Source organism: Myxocyprinus asiaticus, chromosome 29, assembly GCF_019703515.2.
Source record: "Myxocyprinus asiaticus isolate MX2 ecotype Aquarium Trade chromosome 29, UBuf_Myxa_2, whole genome shotgun sequence".
Lineage (NCBI taxonomy): Eukaryota > Metazoa > Chordata > Actinopteri > Cypriniformes > Catostomidae > Myxocyprinus > Myxocyprinus asiaticus.
In genome coordinates, this window is record NC_059372.1 from 576,300 (window position 1) to 585,000 (window position 8,701).

At 41.1% G+C, this 8,701-nt stretch overlaps 1 pseudogene; it reads left to right on the plus strand.

Moving 5' to 3' along the window:
* Positions 1 to 333: 333 nt before the first annotated feature.
* Positions 334 to 8,701, plus strand: part of LOC127419843 (eukaryotic translation initiation factor 4E type 2-like) — a 12,091-nt pseudogene continuing 3,723 nt past the window's right edge.

Consider the following 8,701-nt stretch of genomic DNA (forward strand, 5'->3'; position numbering starts at 1 on the left):
GTTTGATCATTAGTGTGTTGAGATCGCTGCTCAATTTCCCTGGTAACCAGCACTGGCACGAGCAGTATTATGGAAGGGGTGTGTGTTTGTGTCTGTCGACTGCAAAGTGCAAACTAGCATACAGATCCGCCTCCATTCTGGTATGCAACGCCCACTTTTCACAGTCCAATCAACGACAGATGGATAAAATCAAGTTTTTTCTTGTTCGATAAGCTGTTTCACTCAGATATGTCACAACACGGAAGTAAAGTCAGTCGTAAGCTCCGTTTCATGCTGACTTTAAGAAACGCAATGGCGGGTGACGCTTTGTTTGTCTTCTCTCGGCTCCCGTATGATCTCCGCGCATGTGCATTGCGAGCAGCTGATGTAGAGTTTGTTGTTATCTCTGAATTAAACACACAAACATCTGCCGGATTATTATCATTGATCTTTTTATACAGGTTATTAGTATTATAACACGCAGCGTTTGGCGTTTATGCGGAATGAATCAGTTTGAACAGTAAGTTAGCGGCTAACGGCTAATTCACCATTAATACTTTCACTTTACAACCACATTATTCTATAAAAACACCACTTTTTAACATTTTAATTAAGTCAACATATAAATGGGTCATTCCTACAATTCGGTGCTAAGTCCTCAGTACAGTATTTATATTGTTTCATTTCACCTGATTACAATTTATTAAACATGTGTATTTACATCAGCATCACTAGGCAGTATCTCATGAAATAATGTGTTTTGATAGTGTGTGTATTAAGAGTAATTGATTGATTTGTAGTTTGTCGGAGGAAGACTCTGGTGAGCATGAGGAGATGAAGGACAACAATGAGACTGATGGAGGATCAATGAATAATAATAACAACAACATCAGACGCAAGGTGACAATAACACACATGTACACAGAGTTCTACTGATGCACTACAACAAACAAACATCATACTAATAAACTACAACATCAAACACAAGCTAAAGCAGAGAATGTATCACACACTGCAGATCAATAAGTGATGAAAACTGTTGTGTGTTTCAGACTGTGACTCCAGGTGTAGGTGAACACCCGCTGCAGTTTAACTACACCTTCTGGTACTCTCGCCGGACGCCCAGCTGACCCGCCAACACTCAGAGTTACGAGCAGAACATCAGACAGATGGGGACGGTGGCATCGGTCTGCACACGCTCTTGGTTACATGACTGTGTGTGTATCTGTGATGATTATGTGTGTTAATACACTCTCTGTCCGTCAGGTGGAACAGTTCTGGAAGGTCTACAGTCATCTGGTGCGACCTGGAGATCTGACGGGACACAGCGACTTCCACCTCTTCAAAGAGGGAATCAAACCCATGTGGGAGGTGTGTGTGTTATGGCTGAAATGAATACATTGTCGACAAACACATTCGTTGTCGAATAGTTGTTTGATCTATTTTAACATAACATGAGTTCATATGAAAGTCTAATGATGGGGCACCTGATTGAGGAGAGGAAGAAAACACGGCTCACAGTCCAGACACACTCCAAACTTTACAAACTGCCTAATACATGATGTAGATCGCAAAGTATGTGGGAATTATAATGCAAAAATACAGAAGTACAGAAGTTGTGTCATCGTGAAATAAAGTGACAGTGATGTCATACAATGGCAGTTTATGGTGACCACCTCTTCAAGCTTCAAAAGAACACAAAAGTATAATTCAGAAGTCTAATAAATTATTCATGAGACTCATGATTGTTATGAAAGCATACGATAAGATTTAATGAGAAACAAACTGAAATCTAATGTATTATTTAGTGAAAATGTTCACTGACCGTTGATCTCCTGTGTGCGTTCATGATAGGACACGAGAGCAACAGTTCACGCAGCCCCCTCGTGACATTGGGGGGCGTTCAAGCAAAAAATAGATTCTCCACAGTGATAGTGACAACAGAACACAACACAACTGCACACAAAACAGAGAACAGAACTTACTAAACATGTCTGAAGAGTTTGAGGTTGAAGAATTGATTCATTTCTATGCCCAGCCTTATTTATTTTTGAATGGAGTATTCGTAAATCAAACAGAAACATAGAGGAGCTACAGGACGCCACAGTCACACTATATCCTAACCTGATGGCAAACGACACACGATAAAAGGTAAATTTTCTATGGTAATCAGAGTTTTTGTCCTAATCAACAGTGACGAGCGACGGTACAGTCTGTCGATCGCTTATTTTCTATTTTCGGCATCGCACAGGTAACTCCGTCCGCTGTGAACTGGTACCGGTCCAAAAACTTTCAAAAAAAATAAGACTGGGCATAGAAATCGGATTGAGGTCAGGGCTTTGTGATGGCCACTCCAGTACCTTGACTTTGTTGTCTTTAAGACATTTTGCCACAACTTTGGAGGTATGCTTGGGGTCATTGTCCATTTGGAAGACCCATTTGTGACCGAGCTTTAACTTCCTGTCTGATGTCTTGAGATAATTTTCCTTTCTCATGATGCCATCTATTTTGTGAAGTGTACCAGTCCCTCCGGCAGCAAAGCACCCCCACAACATGATGCTGCCACCCCCATGCTTCACGGTTGGGATGGTGTTCTTCAGCTTGTAAGCCTCACCCTTTTTCCTTCAAACATAACGATGGTCATTATGGCCGAACATTTCAATTTTTGTTTCATCAGACCAGAGGACATTTCTCCAGAAAGTAAGATCTTTGTCCCCATGTGCACTTGCAAACTGTAGTCTGGCTTTTTTATGGCGGTTTTGGAGCAGTGGCTTCTTCCTTGCTGAGCAGCCTTTCAGGTTATGTCGATATAGGACTTGTTTTACTGTGGATATAGATACTTGTCTACCTGTTTCCTCCAGCATCTTCACAAGGTCCTTTGCTGTTGTTCTGGGATTGATTTGCACTTTTCACACCAAACTATGTTCATCTCTAGGAGACAGAATGCGTCTCCTTCCTGAGCGGTATGATGGCTGCGTGGTCCCATGGTGTTTATACTTGCGTACTATTGTTTGTACAGATGAACGTGGTACCTTCAGGTGTTTGGAAATTGCTCCCAAGGATGAACCAGACTTGTGGAGGTCCACAATTTTTTTCTGAGGTCTTGTCTGATTTCTTTTGATTTTCCCATGATGTCAAGCAAAGAGGCACTGAGTTTGAAGGCAGACCTTAAAATACATCCACAGGTACACCTCCAATTCAGCACACCTCCTATCAGAAGCTAACTGGCTAAAGACTTGGCATCATTTTCTAGAATTTTCCAAGCTGCTTAAAGGCACAGTTAACTTAGTGTATGTAAACTTCTGACCCACTGGAATTGTGATATAGTCAATTAAAAGTGAAACAATCTGTCTGTAAACAATTGTTGGAAAAATTACTCGTGTTGCACAAAGTAGATCTCCTAAATGACTTGCCAAAACTATAGTTTGCTAATATTGAGTGGTTAAAAAGTGTTTTAATGACTTCAGTCTAAGTGTATGTAAACTTCTGACTTCAACTGTAGATCACGCTTTAAACATGGTGATGCAGGCAGAGGTCAGTGAGGTGCAGTTCGACTGTAAACTTGTGGCAGATTAATTTCCAGTGGAGTCCACGTTAAGTCCAAGTTTCAAGCAGTGTCCATTGAAGTATCCCATGTGTGACGGTTGGTGCTGGCATCAGTTCATCCTCTGTGAAGGATCAGTGCAGTGATGATTTTAAAGCTGTTTCCGATGTGTGTGTTTCAGGACGAGGCCAATAAAAACGGCGGGAAGTGGATTATACGTCTGCGTAAGGGTCTGGCATCACGGTTCTGGGAGAACATCATCTTGGCGATGTTGGGGGAACAGTTCATGGTAGGAGAGGAGATCTGTGGTGTAGTGGTCTCCATACGCTTCCAGGTACTACAGCACTGTGTGTGTGTGTGTGTGTGTGAACGCCCCCTAATAGACTCTACATAGTGTAAATCACCATGTTCAGTGTTTAATTTTTTTTAAGAAATTGAATTGGGCAAAAACACTAATGATTCGTAATGATTACAGCCCAGATTAACCGTTCAGATATGCATTTGATTCGATCATTGGTTGTTGTGTAATTTAGTTTGATTCTAAGCAATACCTACTGAAAATAAATGATTTATTTTAAATTAATTTATTGTCTCATTTCCTTTATGCCTGAAACACTTTGTAAACCCTATTTAGAACTTTAAATTAGTAGTAGTTATTATTAATCACATTGTAGGCCTGCACTTAAGCAAATAAATGCATGAACAAACAGTCAGCCCATCGAAATGTTGCATATAAGCACTTAAATCTGTCAAATCTGCATTTGTGAGTGTGATAGAAAACACAGGCATAGTGTTAGTCTACTTACAGTATAAACCCAATGACTCATTACGGTCATGTAAAACTGAACTGCATCTGCTGTTTTTATGCAAGAGTGTCTATAATTTATTATCATATATACTGTATTTTCACATATCTACAATGAGGAAGAACTAGACACTGGATTTGACAAATGTTTGTTACGTTCATCACATTAAATCTGTGTGTTTTCTGCAGGAGGATATTCTGTCTATCTGGAATAAAACAGCCAATGATCAGGTGACAACGTCACGGATACGAGACACACTGCGACGGGTGCTGAACCTGCCACCAAACACCATCATGGAGTACAAGACACACAACGACAGCCTCAAGTACTACACACACACACACACACACACACACACACTATAACAGCCCAATACAACACACACACACACTATAACAGCCCAATACAACACACACACACACACTATAGCAGCCCAATACAACACACACACACACTATAGCAGCCCAATACAACACACACACACACACACACACACACTATAACAGCCCAATACAACACACACACACTATAATAGCCCAATACAACACACACACACACTATAACAGCCCAATACAACACACACACACACACACACACTATAACAGCCCAATACAACACACACACACACACACACACTATAACAGCCCAATACAACACACACACACACTATAACAGCCCAATACAACACACACACACACACTATAGCAGCCCAATACAACACACACACACACACACTATAACAGCCCAATACAACACACACACACTATAGCAGCCCAATACAACACACACACACACACACACACACACTATAACAGCCCAATACAACACACACACACTATAGCAGCCCAATACAACACACACACACACACTATAGCAGCCCAATACAACACACACACACACACACACTATAACAGCCCAATACAACACACACACACACACACACACACTATAATAGCCCAATACAACACACAAACACTATAGCAGCCCAATACAACACACACACACACACACACACACTATAACAGCCCAATACAACACACACTCACACACACACTATAACAGCCCAATACAACACACACACACACTATAACAGCCCAATATAATACACACACACACACACACTATAACAGCCCAATACAACACACACACACTATAACAGCACAATACAACACACACACACTATAACAGCCCAATATAATACACACACACACACTATAACAGCCCAATACAACACACACACACACACACACACACTATAACAGCCCAATACAACACACACACACACACACACACTATAACAGCCCAATACAACACACACACACACACACACACTATAACAGCCCAATACAACACACACACACACACACACTATAACAGCCCAATATAATACACACACACACACACACACACACTATAACAGCCCAATACAACACACACTCACACACACACTATAACAGCCCAATACAACACACACACACACACACTATAACAGCCCAATATAATACACACACACACACACACACACTATAACAGCCCAATATAATACACACACACACACACACACACACACACTATAACAGCCCAATACAACACACACACACACAATAACAGCCCAATATAATACACACACACACACACAAACTATAACAGCCCAATACAACACACACTCACACACACACTATAACAGCCCAATATAATACACACACACACACACACACTATAACAGCACAATACAACACACACACACACACTATAACAGCCCAATATAATACACACACACACACACACTATAACAGCCCAATACAACACACACAAACACACACACTATAACAGCCCAATACAACACACACAAACACACACACTATAACAGCCCAATACAACACACACAAACACACACACTATAACAGCCCAATACAACACACACACACACACACACTATAACAGCCCAATACAACACACACAAACACACACACTATAACAGCCCAATACAACACACACACACACTATAACAGCCCAATACAACACACACACACACACACTATAACAGCCCAATATAATACACACACACACACACACACACACTATAACAGCCCAATACAACACACACAAACACACACACTATAACAGCCCAATACAACACACACACACACACACACTATAACAGCCCAATACAACACACACAAACACACACACTATAACAGCCCAATACAACACACACAAACACACACACTATAACAGCCCAATACAACACACACAAACACACACACTATAACAGCCCAATACAACACACACACTATAACAGCCCAATATAATACACACACACACTATAACAGCCCAATACAACACACACACCGTAATAGCCCAATACAACACACACACACACTATAACAGCCCAATACAACACACACACACACACACACTATAACAGCCCAATACAACACACACACACACACTATAATAGCCCAAAACAACACACACACACACTATAATAGCCCAATACAACACACACACACACTATAATAGCCCAATACAACACACACTATAACAGCCCAATACAACACACACACACACACACACTATAATAGCCCAAAACAACACACACACACTATAATAGCCCAATACAACACACACACACACACAGACTATAACAGCCCAATACAACACACACACACACTATAACAGCCCAATACAACACACACACACACACACACTATAACAGCCCAATACAACACACACACTATAACAGCCCAATATAATACACACACACACTATAACAGCCCAATACAACACACACACTATAACAGCCCAATACAACACACACACACACAGACTATAACAGCCTAATACAACACACACAGACTATAACAGCCCAATACAACACACACTCACACACACACTATAACAGCCCAATACAACACACACTCACACACACACTATAACAGCCCAATACAACACACACTCACACACACACTATAACAGCCCAATACAACACACACACACACACACTATAACAGCCCAATATAATACACACACACACTATAATAGCCCAATACAACACACACACACACACTATAACAGCCCAATATAATACACACACACACACTATAACAGCCCAATACAACACACACACACACACACACTATAACAGCCCAATACAACACACACACACTATAACAGCCCAATACAACACACACAAACACACACACTATAACAGCCCAATACAACACACACACACACACTATAACAGCCCAATACAACACACACACACACACTATAACAGCCCAATACAACACACACACACACACACACACACTATAACAGCCCAATACAACACACACACACACACACACTATAACAGCCCAATACAACACACACACACACACACACACTATAACAGCCCAATACAACACACACACACACTATAACAGCCCAATACAACACACACACACACTATAACAGCCCAATACAACACACACAACACAACACACACACACACACTATAACAGCCCAATACAACACACACACACACTATAATAACAGCCCAATACAACACACACACACACTATAACAGCCCAATACAACACACACACACACACACAATATAACAGCACACACACACTATAACAGCCAAACAACACACACACACACACACACACACACACACACTATAACAGCCCAATACAACACACACACACTATAACAGCACAATACAACACACACACTATAACAGCCCAATATAATACACACACACACACACACACTATAACAGCCCAATACAACACACACACACACACACACTATAACAGCCCAATACAACACACACACACACACTATAACAGCCCAATACAACACACACACACACACACACACTATAACAGCCCAATACAACACACACACACACTATAATAGCCCAATACAACACACACACACACACTATAACAGCCCAATACAACACACACACACACACACACTATAACAGCCCAATACAACACACACACACTATAACAGCCCAATACAACACACACACTATAACAGCCCAATACAACACACACACACTATAACAGCCCAATACAACACACACACACACTATAACAGCCCAATACAACACACACACACACTATAACAGCCCAATACAACACACACACACTATAACAGCCCAATACAACACACACACACATACAACAACACACACACTATAACAGCCCAATACAACACACACACACACTATAACAGCCCAATACAACACACACACACTATAACAGCCCAATACACACACACACACACACTATAACAGCCCAATACAACACACACACACACACACTATAACAGCCCAATACAACACACACACACACACACACACTATAACAGCCCA